This window comes from Choloepus didactylus, chromosome 4, assembly GCF_015220235.1.
Source record: "Choloepus didactylus isolate mChoDid1 chromosome 4, mChoDid1.pri, whole genome shotgun sequence".
Taxonomy (NCBI): domain Eukaryota; kingdom Metazoa; phylum Chordata; class Mammalia; order Pilosa; family Megalonychidae; genus Choloepus; species Choloepus didactylus.
Genome location: NC_051310.1, coordinates 94,949,717 through 94,963,438, shown reverse-complemented (window position 1 = coordinate 94,963,438; position 13,722 = coordinate 94,949,717). Strand labels below are relative to the sequence as shown.

The 13,722-nt window shown below is 43.2% G+C and overlaps 1 protein-coding gene across 1 annotated transcript in view; it reads left to right on the top strand.

The window, feature by feature from the left end:
* The window catches only part of HOMER2 (homer scaffold protein 2), a 120,288-nt gene that overhangs the window by 64,674 nt on the left and 41,892 nt on the right, over positions 1-13,722 (top strand). The gene's annotated exons all lie outside the window — the stretch shown is intronic.

Sequence of the window (13,722 nt, the reverse complement as noted above, 5' to 3'; positions counted from 1 at the left end):
CAGGGCCATCTGGACTGGGGCTCAGCAACTCTTGGTGGCCTCTTTATTTTGTAGCTTCTGGATGTAAATCACTGAACCCTTTTCTAATGAAGGAGAGACTTAATCACAATGGGTAAAGAAAAAAAGAAAAATTTTCCATGTCAGTAAATACTCACAGTTTTGAAAGGCTGGGTGATATTTCTTACATGGATATATCATACTTTATTTGATTAATCCCCTAGTGTGGGGATTATTTCCAGGTTTTTTTGTTTGTTTCTTTTTGTTTTTAATAATTAGCTCTCCCATGACTATCCTTTTGCCTAAGTATCTTTGCATGTCTTTAATTATTGCCTTTGAATAAATTCCTAGAAGTGGAGTTGTTGGGTCCAACAGTACGCAGTTTTAGGGTTTTGATACGTAATAGTAAATGGCCTCGCAGAGAGTTGTGTCAAATTATACTCCATTAGTAGAGTAGAAGAGACAAGTTCGCCCCACTCTAGGAGACAGTGAAGTTTTTTCAGTTTTTGCCAGTTAGATGCTGAAAAGGATCTCGTTTTGGGTCACAGTTCTTTTCTTTACTAATAAAGTTTTTGTTCATCTTTTTTTTTTTGGGCATCGCAATCCTCGTCCTACTGGGCTTCTTTGAGCCATTTTTTTACGCCGTGGACCTCTCCCTCCTTGAGATTCTACCCTCCCCAGACTCCAGCGATAGCTGCCTTTGCTGGATTTCTCCCACTTCCCAACTTCTCCATCTCCTTTTGCTCCACTTGCCCTTTAAATGCACGCCTTTTGCAGCTCTCAATTGTGCTTCCAAGTCTTTGCGTGATTCTTTTAGGTTGCTCTTCCTCCCGTTGCCCACCGTCATTATGCTGTGAGGCTGTCCCGCCCCCCACCCCCCACCCCTGGAGTTGTTCCCAGCACACGTTTTGAATGAATGACCAAAAAAGATACCAGAGCTTGCTGGTGTCATCGACTGTCTGCCTGTTGGTAGTTTACACTTCTGAGCCGTGGCTTCTGTTGCTTTAAGGAACATGGTCTGAGAGCATGCTGCTGCTGGGATGAAATAACAGAAGCAGGGACATTGCAGAGATAAGGGGGAAGGCTGTGTACTCTGGTCTGTTCCCACTGCACGAGAAAAATAGACGGGTCTGTAGCTCAGGCCTCATGGGGTTATCAGAGGAACTTGGAGACATTTTAGGAAAAGTGGGTGTGCTCTCTGGGTGTCAGGGGCTTGTAGACCATTCCATCCCAGGCCATGCCTTGCACGCAGAGAAGGGCAGAGCCGTCAGACATCTCCCTCATCTTTGCGGATTAGCTTTGTATTACCCAAGACTGCACTGCATAAAAACCATGAGCTGAGCTCTTAACCTGTCCCCTTTCTTGACTCTCCAAACGCCAGTTCTCCCTGTTTCCAGAATAGCTAAAAGCATTAAAGAAAAAAATCTCCTGTTAATAAGAGACCCTGAAATAGGCAGCCTAGTGTGGAGGTGGGGTCCCTTCCTCTGGGCAGCATGGGGTTTGTATTATTTTTGCAACTGTCCTGTGTTTTAAATTATTTCAAAATAAAAAGTTAAAAAAAAAAAAAAGATAGAAACAACCCAAATGTCCATTATCAGCTGTAAAAAGGAATGAAGCGCTGATATGTGCAACAACATGGATAAACCTTGAAAACATTATGCCAAGTGAAAAAAGCTGGACACAGAAAGCCACATATTGTATGATTCCATTCATATGAAATATCCATAACAACAGAAAGTGATTGTTGGTTGCCAGGGATTGGGAGGAGGGAAAAGGGGTAGTGACTTCTAATGGATAAGGGATAATGAAAACATTCTGCAATTAAGTAGTGGTGGTGGTTGCACAGTTCTGTGAATATAGTAAAAACCAACAAATTGTACATTTTAAAAAGGCAAATATGCTATCTGAATTCTCTCTCAATAAAAAATAATTTTAAAAATCATTCATTGTTTAGATGAAATTTAAATTTAACTGGAAGTCCTAAATTTTTATTTGCTAAATCGGGCGACTTTGCTTGCTACCTGCTTTTGTAAATAAAATATTATTGGAACAGCTGCCAAATATCCATTAGCCTGTGACACCAGCTGATAGCATGAATGAAAACACCACAAGCACTCTTGTAAGGTACTTCTGCACCTTTGGTTTTGTGTTTGACACCTTTTGCAATTGACTTGGCAAGTTACCAGCTTTTCAAACCATGCAATTCTAATTCTAAACAGGAAAGATTCCTAGGAAAACACAAATTTCTTTTTTCTCCCCCCAAATCCAATGTCAGAGTGGTAGCCATACACTTACAAAGGTTGGCTTCTAGGGCTGGTCTTGGAATATCCCTGCTACTCCCCAGGAACCTAAAGGTAAAAGTGAGGGGTATGGGAGGATTTGGGTTTTCTTTTTTATTTCTTTTCTGGAGTAATGAAAATGTTTTAAATTGATCATTGAGATGTATGCACAACCATGTAATGATATTATGAGCTGGTGATTGTATACTTTGGATGTTTGTATGGTATGTGAATATATCTCAATAAAATTGCATTAAAAAAAAATGAACCATAACTCCAATTTGCCAAAAGTAGTATTTAGCGTTGCCAGTAAAGGATAAAACAGGTCTCAAACTTGTAAAATTTTAAACTTCTAAAAATTTTTTAAAGTTATGGAAATTCACCATTTTTCTATTGAAGATGTCTTTCTAAAAATTGCTGATGATAATAGAGCGCGACACTGGGTTGTCTTTGGGGAAGTTGAGCTGTCTGGGGTGGAGAAGGCATTCTCTTCCCTGTGGTGGGATCCCGCGTAATTAATGCCTGATAATACTCCTCTAACAGGTTGCTATTAAACAGTTTAAATAAAGGCATTTTACAGCCATGTATCACATTAATCTCAGCAACCTCTTGAAGTGATTATGTTACTGTCCCCATTTCACAGACAGGAAAGTGACTTGGCCGAGGCATTATTTAAATTTTCTCACCCAGAGAGCATCCCCTATTTCAGGTCTCTGAGCCAGCTCCTCCCTTACTCTCTTTTTTTTATTGTGGATAATATATATATAACATAGAATTTGCCATTTTAACAGTTTTTAAGGGTTCAGTTCAATAGTCTTGATTATATGCCCAGTGTTGTGTAACCATCGCCACTATTTATTTCCAAAACTTTTTCATCACTCACGACATGAACTCTGTACTTGTTAAGCAATCACTCTCCGCTCCTCGTCCCTCCAGCTCCTGGTAACCTCTAATTGACTTCTGTCTTTATGAATTTGCCTATTTTAGATCTTTTATATAAGTGAAATCATACAGTATTTGTTATTTTGTGTGTTCTGGTGTCTTTCACTTAACATAATGTTTTCAAGGTCCATCCATGTTGCAGCGTGTATCAGCGCTTCATTCCTTTTTTCTAATTTTTGCAATTTCATTGGGATATATCCACACACCATACAAACCTTTCAAAGTATACAAATAATGGATCACAGTATCATCACATAGTTGTGCATTTATCCCTATGATCAATTTTAGAACATTTTCATCACTCCAGAAAAGAAATAAAAAATAAAACCCAAATCCTCCCATACTTCATATTTATCTCCCCCCCTCCATTGTTGACCCATGATATTGGTGTGGTGTGTTTGTTACTGATAATGAAAGAGTATTAAAATATTACTGTCAACTGCAGTCACTTCTTTCCTCTTTACAGCTGAATAATATTTCATTATATGTGTACACCACATTTTGTTTATCCATTTGTCTGTCAGTGGACATTGGGGTTATTTCCACCTTTTAGCTATTGTGAATAACGTGGTTATGAACATTGGTTACAGGTATCTGTTTTTGTCCCTGTTTTCAGTTCTTTGGGATATATACCTCAGAGTGGAATTTTCTAATAATATGGTAATTCTTTACTTAACTTTCTGAGAAATCACCAAACTGTTTTCCACAGAGGCTGCCAAATTTTACGTTGCCACCAACAATGAACGAGGGTTCTAATTTGTCTACAACTTAAGCAACACTTGTTATTTTCCATTTTTTTTTTCCCCTGTGGCCATCCTAAAGGATATGCAGTGGAATCATGCATTGTGGTTTTGACCTCCCTTACACTTAAAGAAGAAAAATTTTGTGGAGCAGCCCTCTTCTTGTTCTCTTTTGTCCTTGGCAGGTGGAAAGAGCCGTGTCACAAACTAGAATTGAACAAAAACCCTGTTATGCTCCTGAGACAAAATAAAGTTAGTTAAAATCTTTTCGTTGTCTATTTCAGATATCCATCACTTTGTTTTCCTTTCCCAAAAAAGACAGGGCAACATGATAGCTTTTAATATGCTATGTAGTCAAGTGTTTTTTTTTGGAAAAATCACTCAGCCTGATTGTCCTGCAGGCTCTGTGAGTTCTGACCTTCTGCCCTGTTTCTCCTTCCACCTTCCTGTCCATGGTCTTCGCGTCTGGGGTTGGCTCCTCTTCCTGCCCCTGTCGTCCCTCTCCACCCTCCTCCCTTTCTCTCCTCCTGGGTGGTCTCGTCTCCTCAGCTGCTGCCAGGCCACCCCGTAAGGGGACCCCATCTGCCTCTACATCTCTTTCTCCATGGCCCCAAGTGAGGCACCACTCAGCATGACCAAAACGTCCTCTGTTCCCATCACCATCCCCTCAGCTGCCCAAGCCAGGAAGCTTAGAGTCATTGAATTGTTCTCCCTCATCCGAAACTCCTCCTGGTTCTACTTTCAAAATCCCACACACCCAATTCCCTTCTTTCTGTCTGCACTGCTCTCAGTCGTGTGCCTGGAAAACAGCCTTATTAGCCTCCAGTCTCTTCCGCCTTCAGTGCATTCTCTATTCAAGCCCTGCAATTATCCCTATAAAGTGTAGCTCTGATCATGCCACTCCTGTGCTCAAAAATCACATTTCCTAAATTTATTTGACCGTAGCACAAGTTACCCATTGTGGTGCCTTAGCAGGAGCTCAGCAGATTAGAATAACATATGCTTAGGTAAAGTTGACGGCAAGGTGGGTCTCGCAGATGAATTAATTGCTGCAAGAATTGTTCACATTTATATCTGAATGCTTTCCAAGTGTAACAGAACAAAAGTTCGTAAGTAGTTAGGAGTCTCATTTTATTTTTATTATATATGATTACTACAAAAGCCCTCAACATTTAAAATTGAGAACATTATTTTTCCAGTCCTTGAGAAAAATCATATCTGCTTAATATTGGGAATGATGTTGCCAAGTCATATCCTGCCAGGGTATCACATAAACTCTTCTAGATTTTTATTTCATTGCAGTGTAATACGAAAATCACTGTGCACAGTATGTTGTAGCAAAGGGAAGAACGCAACCTGCTTCTTCTGTAATATTTTGACCTCCCCTGAATTAGGCTGTCTCAGAGATCATTAATGGTTATGACTCAGGCAGCTCACCACCTGGTTTTTTAGAAATCATCTCTTGGATGTATTCCAGTTCTTGGCTTGTGGGGTTCTTAGTATGAGAATCATGAAACTCTGTGTTTTGTTTAAAATTTGTGTTGTTCACCATGTGTTCCACTTTGGTAATGCTGCTGTTATGCAAAACACCAGAAATGGATTGGATTTTATAGAGAGGATTTATTAAGTTACAAAGTTACAGTCCTAAGGGCGTAGAAGTGTCCAGACTAAGGCATCAACAAGAGGATAGCTTCACTGAAGACCGGCCGATGGCGTCCGGAACACCTCTGTCAGCTGGGAAGGCAGGTGGCTGGTATCTGCTGGTCCTTTCCTCCTAGGTTGTGTTTCAAAATGGCTTTCTCCAAAATGTCCCTGGGCATCTTTCTCTGCTTCTCTCCCTCAGCTCCTGTGCATCTAAGTGTCTGGGAGTCCTCTCTTATCTTCTCTCCTCAGCACCTGTGTAACTTTGCTTATTCTCCCAGGGTGTTTCTCTCTAAGCATCTGGGAGTCCTCTCTTAGCTTCTCCAGAGCAAAGTCTGGGCTTCATCTCTTAGCTTAGCATCTCAAAACATCTTCAAGCATCTCTAAGCATCAGCAAGTGTCAGCATCTGTGTCGGCTCTTAGCTTTTCTCCAAATGTCTCTCCGCTTCTCTTGGGGCGTTTTGTCCTCTCTGCTCTCTGTATGAGCTCTCTTTAAAAGACCCCAGTGATCTAATTAAGACCCACCCTGAATGGGCAGGGCCACACCTCTGTGGAAATAGTATAATCAGAGTTCTCACCCACAGTTGAGTGGGTCACAGCTCCATGGAAATATTCAGTCAAAAGGTTCCACCCCCACAAGATTGCATTAAAACATCATGGCTCTTCAGGGGTCCATAACAATTTCAAACCAGCACACCATGGATTCAGGTGGAATGAGTTTTTACAGTATATAGAATAAAGTCACAAATATATGTTGAAAATACCTACTGTAGACCTGTTGTTGTGAATAGGAGCTAGCCATCAATGCGGTGGCTAGTTGTAAGTACAGATACACACCTGTGGACAGCTTACACGGCAGAATTCCACATAATTTCCTGCAGCCTTGGGCATAGTTCACAAACAACTGTCCAAGTACTGTTTTTTTTAAAGGATTTATGGTGGTAATATACAAAAATATACTTTGCTGAGCTCTGGGTTAGGGAAGATGTGTGTGAAGGTGGGAGAGGGGTTTCTGTGCAGGGGTGGAGGGCTGCCATTTGAACATGGGATGCTGTCTTAGTGTCCCAGCTGTATGACAAATACCACACAGTGGGTTGGCTCAACCACAGTAATTTCTTGGCTCATGGTTGCAGAGTCTAGAAGGCTTGCTTCCTCCCGGAATTGGTAGCATTCTAGATGGCCAGCAATTCTTGGGTCCCTTGGGTTTCCTTGGTGATACCTTCTTTCTCTTCGTGTTCCATTGACTTCCAATTTCTGGCTGCTCCCTGTGGCTTTCTCATTATGTCCAATTTCCTTTGCTTATGAGGACTTCAGCCATTTTGTATTAAGGCCCATCCTCAGTCAGTTTGAGCCCACCTGAACGTCTTCAAAGGCCCTATTTACAAATGGGTTCACACCTACAGGACTAGTAGTTGGCACCTCAACATGCTTTTTGGGGGAGTCATAATTCAGCCCCCAACAGATGGCTTTGCAATATGGCTGGTGAGTTTTGTTTTATTCTCTCCCCTAATCCTGTCCTTGGTCAAGACTCTCCCCTTCCTTGGTCCTCCCATAATCTGTTTGCCCATCCTGCATCCTCAGGGATAGTTGCCCTCTATCCCATCCCAGCTTTGCTTCCTTGCAACTCTGCCTCTCCCGCTCCTGACTGTGGGATCCTCGCCCACTGCTTGGACCCACCCACCCCTCTCCCACTGCACACGGTAATGGTCCGGGGACCCTGCTGTGGCAGCCCTCAGCCTGTGGACCCAGCTCCTGGAACTTAGTCAGACTCACCTCACGTGAGGACCAAGGGGTGAATGTGTGTTGAAAGCTCCTTAAATACCGTCAGGCCCTCCGGGGGATAAGGAAATGTGATTAACAAAGCCTGCCAGCCTTCATCAGGGACACCTACCTCATTCCACTCCCTGATGTAAAGGTGACCCAAAAAGGGAATCCCTGCTGAGTGGACAGGAAGGATTTGTGACAAACATTTCTTATATGAGATTTCTAATTTATCAGGTTTGTTAACCTGGACAGTTTGGGGGCAGGTGGAAAGAACCTTAACAGAATGGAGCAGTTGTGACTTCACTTGAAAGGGCTCGGCTGGGAAGGAGCCAGGCTTCTGGCTAATTTCTAGCAGGGGTAGGTTTTCCCTTTTGTCGTAACAGGATTTGTGGAATAATCCACTGATGGGCAACTGCCTGTATTGTATTCTTCATTCCTCGGATTTCTTATCTCTGGATTCTGTTCTGTTCTGTTCCATTAATCTGTCTATTTATTTGCTAATATCTCCCTGTTATAGTTGCCGTAACTTTATAATAATGTATTTCAGAATCTGGTACTGGCTAGACCTCCTCATTGTTCTTCATTTTCAAAATTTTCTTGGCTGTCCTCTTATGTTGAGTTTTATGCATGAATAACCCTGTCTCGTTCTAAAAATAATCTGTTGATATTTTTATTGTGTTAAATTATCTCTAGATAATTGACATCTTTATATTGACTCTTCCTGTTTAAAAGAGAATGTGTCTTATTTATTCAAGCTGTCTTTTGTGTGCCTCAGTAGTTTTTATTTTTATTTTTTAAAATTTAGATCTCACATACCTCTTAAATAGAGTCCTTGAAATCTTGTCTTTTTTGGTTGCTATTGTAAATGGGATTTTTAACAATCCATTACATTTTCTATCTGGTTGTTTGTGTGAGTAGGAAGGCTATTGACTATTTTTTAGTAGTAGTAGTGACTTTATACCCACCACCTACCAAATTTGTAGTCAGTTGATTCTCAGTTGATTTTATTAGTTGTTCTAGATGTGTAATCATGCCATCTGCAACTAAAGATCATTTTACTATAGGGATGTTGTATGAAAGTAGAACCCCAGCTTGCTCAGGAGTTAGATTCTGGGTGTGAGAGAATATGCTCAAAGGGTCTTTTTCCTGCATCTCTTTATTCCCGTAGTTCCCTGTCCTAGACTTGGGTATGTGAATTTGGGTAAAACACCCATTGGGAGCCCAGCACTGGGGCCCAGCCGGGATGGGGGCTGGTACTGAGGACCCGGCACTGGGGGCCTGGCACTGGGAGCCCGGCACCAGTGCACAGCATGGGCCTGGAGCCGATGATGCCAGACGTCAGGGCCCTTATGATGGGTGCACAGTTGAGTACCTGTGTCTTGAGAGCACAAATTAGACTTCATAAGATGCTGTGGCAGTACTCGAAGGACTAATAGGAATTCTTCTGGCCAAGAGGGAAGGGCAGGTGCAGGGGTGTGGACATGCTAAAGTGCAGATGATTCGGAAGTGCTGGAAGGAAAGCAGCAGAAGCTCATCTAGTGAGGGGGCAGAGCCGGGCTCAGGAACTTGTGTGTCCTTCCTAAGCACCAGGAGCTGATCCTGTTGGGGGGAGGAGCCAGGAGAGCCTTATGTGCTGAGGGGCAGGGTCTTGCCCCTTTAGGCTGGGGAAGACCTTGTCTTGGTGCTGGTGGATGATGTGTGGAGTGGTTCGAGACTCAAGGAGATAAACCAGTTTAGACACCAAATAGGGCTTTGAAACATGATTTAAGGGCTATAAAACAATGTCTAAATGGTTTGTTTTGATTGGAATTAAATAGAAGTAGGAGAAATAAGAACTGTGAGGTTTTGCAGGCTCAGAAAGTCTTGAGCTGAGTGTTTCAAGTCAAGGATTATGATGTTTAAAAATTGTCTTTTTTTCTGCAAAAATAATAATGCCTGTTCTTTGCAGAATCGTTCCACATGGATCCAGAAATTGTTTAAAGCAGAAGCGGTCTCTCTGCTGAGTGGTTTTCATATTCCAAACATACATATGTTGCCCAGAGTGTCTAATTATTCTTGGGGACAATTACTGTCAGGTCCCAAAATGTGTTCAATGAACAGCAATTGGTGTTTATTCATCTCTAAAAAGACTATACAAGGGAACAGTAGGTTATATTGTCTGCTGAAAGAAACAGTTTGCCATCCGGAAACATCTGCTTTCTATTTAAAGCAGTGAAGAAGGAATGGGAGTATATTTGAAATGTACTCCCTGAACATTTAACACCAAAGAAAGAGGAATAAAATTGGGTATGAAGGTAGTTTCTGTTCTCTGATACACATGCCCTTCAGCTTTCCCTGCTGGGAAGGAAATGAGACCTCCTGGGTTGGAAAGTTCTGCTTCTCTTGAGTTTTTCTATTTATACTGATTTGCACGCTTATAGGAACTGACTTCTGTGTCCTACTTCCAGCTCTTTTATTGTCTCAGGTGAGAAAACATACTTTTTCAAAGTTGGGGTCTGCTTTTCTAAATTTCATGATGAGGTTTGTAGAATACTTGGATATTGCCTGTAAAGATGTAAAGATTTGTCATCCAGATTGCCTGAACTCATCCTCTGATGCGCAAATTCCCGAGAGGGTAATTCTGCCCACTCGCAGTTCAGGATTAAATGAGAACATATACAATATGCTTGACGCCCAGTGTGCTTTCTGCGAGGGGGCAGTGTGTTAGTTATCTGTTGCTGTGTAATAAACTGCCACAAACTTAGCAGCTTAAAACAGCACACATTTTTTATCTCACGGTTTCTGTAGATCAGGAATCTGGGACCAGCTTGGCTGGATCCAGGGTCTCTCACGAGGCTGCAGTCGAGATGAAGGCCAGGGCTGGGGCCCATCTGAGGGCTTGACTGTGGAAGGATCTGCTTCCAAGCTCACGTGGCTGTTGGCAGAATTTCTGCTCCTTGAGCCTTGTTGAACTAAGAGCCTCAGCTCCTGGCTGGCTGTTGGCCAGTGGCCACCCCCGTTCTTTGCAGTGTGGGTCTCCCCGACATGGCAACTTGCTTCCTCGAAGCCAGCAAGGGCGAGTTTCCTTGCAGGATGGAAGTCACAGCCTGTGTAACCTGATCACACAAGCAGCATCCCATCGCATTTGCCATCTTCTTTCGATTAGAAGCAAGTCACAGAGCCTGTCCACATTCCCGGCATGAACACCGGGAGTTGGGAATCATTGGGAGCCATTCACAAGCTGCCTACTACAGACAGCCATGATTTTCAGATGAGAGTAGAGCATAATGGTTAAGAGGGAGGGTGTTTGTGTCACTTGCAGCTGACTTCAACTCTCAGATCTGCCATTTACTGTGTGACCCAAGGCAGGTTACTTGGCCTCTCTGTGCCTCTGTTTCCGCCACCTGTAAGGCACCTTCCCCACAGGTTGTTGTGATGACTAAGTGAGAGATTACATGTGAAGCTTAACAGAATGGTAAGCACTCACTGAATATCAGCTACTGGTTTTTCTTTACATTCTTGTCTACCCCACCCCCCACCCCTTCTTTAAATACCATTAGGCTTTGGCTATTTTTGAAGAAGACTAGCTTGGAACTCCCAATTGCCCTCAGACTTGGTTATTTATATGGAAATCTCAGTCCTATGAGTAGTTTTTTGGGGCACGACTGCTTCTGGACTGGCTTCACAGCTCTTCCCAGGCTTGCCCAGGGCCTTCAACCGAGGAACACAAGCCTTTGGCCTCAGAAGGGCCTTAGCTCCCTCCACCGAGCCCACCCTCAGAATGGGGCTGGCAGGACTCCTTGCAGTTCTCCTCCTGGGTCTCTGTGCCTCCCTGTAGAGGGCCTGCCACAGTGACCAGGGATGTGGCCGGTTTGTGTCCAGCCGGGCCCTGCTCGCCTTTCTGTCTGGAGTCCGAGGGCAACCGCAATGACTTTGGTCCATACCCAGAGCTGAGCAGGCAGATTTGAAGATGAAGCTCTTATCCGCATACTCTCACCAGCCTCAGTCGTGCTCAGAGAGCTCCACCATCTCTTGTCTCTGTGTCCTCCCCACCATCCCTCTCTGTCTTGCCTTCCTCACTCCTGTAGGCCCCAGGGACACAAAGCACTTGCAGATGGTCGCTGCCTGGCCACCACAAGCTGCCCTCCATCTCTCCTCTACTGCATGACTCTGCCGACCCCCACCCAGTCCTTTGCCCCCAAAGACCTTGTTCTTAGTCACGTGGTTGCCCCCCCCCCCGGGCATGGGAGGGGTCATTCAGGAGAGACACCGGCTGTGGGGACCACAGCTTCCTTCGTTTTTTTAGTATCATCTGATAATGTCTAATGTGGGCATCTCCCCAGCTTCTCTGATACTACAAATCACCTGGGGCTCTTGCCAAAACTAGAACTACCCAGGCCCCTTCCCAGGGGGATTGGCATGGGGCCTAGAAACTTGCATTTTTAGTAAGTGTCCCAGCTAATTTCTATCAGCGAGGGTTAGGAAACACTGGCATAGGAGTGCTACAAACCAGACCTCAACCCTAGTCCTTGGTGTCGGGAGCACGAGGGCAGGTCTGAAAGCCTGGGTCTCGCCCCCAGATAGCTTCTCTCTAACTGGTACTCCCACCCCCCAACCAGTTCAGGGCTCTTTGCCCACATAATTTGATACTCTAGAAACATTTTCTGCAGTTACCACCCTTTAAATCACCCCTTCCTCTTACATCTGCAGGAGAATACCGCGTGAGGAAGTGTTTTTCCTTTATGTTGCTGTACTTGCATGATTAGCAAGATATGGTCCCTGGGCTGACAGCCACACAGCTGGGGGAACCAGACTTCAGACCCCACCTTGTGGGCTTGATTCTGAGGGCTCAGGAGTCACATGCACACACGCTCCCCGCAGGCTGCGGCTCCTGATGGCAGATGCAGAGATTACAGAGTTTCCCTTTGGCTTCTGCAGCTGTCAGCCTGCCGCTGGACCCGTGTGGGTTTGGGATTGAGTGGGTGGGCGAGTTTAGTCACTGATGAAGGAAGGAAAATGCCCTGATCACCTCCATCCCGAGGGGCCCTTGTCCTGCTGGCGGGAGGAGGGGTTGTATCTAGAAGGGGGCAAGAAATGATGGTCTCAGGCCCATGTTCTTTTGGAAAGCCGGCTTTTAGGACCCCCTTGGTTTCTATTCATTTGGAGAAATAGTCATGACAAAGCTTTCTGCCTTTTCTCTAAAACCACAGTTGCCAGTTGATGCTGCTACCCATGGTGTTTAGTGTTCCTTGAATGAGGCTCAAATGGCAAATTGCTTTTCTAGGAAAAAGTTTCTCTGCTCACAAAGAGCTTTCTTTTCCAAAAATGCGTCTTCTGCAGTCAAGATGAGTTCAAAGGCTGCTGTGCCTAAAACCACTGCATCTAGAGATGGTTGCACTTAATGTTAACTTCTCCCTTATGATTTTTTGCATCTATTTGGATGTCTTATTCTTTTATGGCATGGTAAAGATTTTAAAAATTAATATGCCTGTTACCTTTTGGTTTAACTTTGTTTCTCTAATAAGCATTTATTAAATCTGTAGCATTTTATGAATGATGGGATTATTTTATATCCTGGTGGCTTTTTATTTTATTTTATCTTATTTTGAACACTTAGGATTTTCAAGTTTGCCTAAAGATCCTTTCTTCAGAAATCAATATGCGTTATAGAGTCGTATTTCGCTTTGTTACTTTGTGACGTACATACCTTAAAATGTGAAATGCAGTGAAATCCATTACATATTTTTATCCGTTAATGCTTGTTGTCAAAATCTAATTCCCCACTAAACAAAAAGAAGCATAGATAATGTGCTAATATTTGGTTAATAATTAACATAAAGTGCTTACAGGTGTGTGGAGTGAAAAAGCAACATTGACAATACAAAGGCAAGAATAAGCAAAAGGGATGGATTTGATGACTTCTATATAAAACCTGAAAGGTTTTTATAAGTTAGAAACATAAAACTTTAAGCCTTGGTCAAGTCTTTAAATGGCTCCAAAAGTAGACTAAGCAGATACCCACGAGGTTATAAAATAATTCTGTCACGCATAAGATGCTGCAAAGTTGAGAAGTACTTAATAGAAATATAGCATCAAGTTGCAAAAGGGTTGCAAAATTCTAAAATTGTTGCAGAATCCTAAAAATGAATCTGTTCCCAAGCCTTTAAAAATGCCAGCAGGAGGTCAGAAAGAGAATTGGCCACTTGACCAGATGCAAAAACACTCAGCCGGGAGTTGAGTTGTGAGCAAATTGCTCTTTAGGCCCATTGCCCTTCAGCCTCAGTGAAACAGCCAAACGGAGTGCTGAGTTGCAGTAACAACTCTTCCCTTACTTCCCTTTTCTAATTTTAATTGTTCTCATGAATATGTATCTTTCTCTG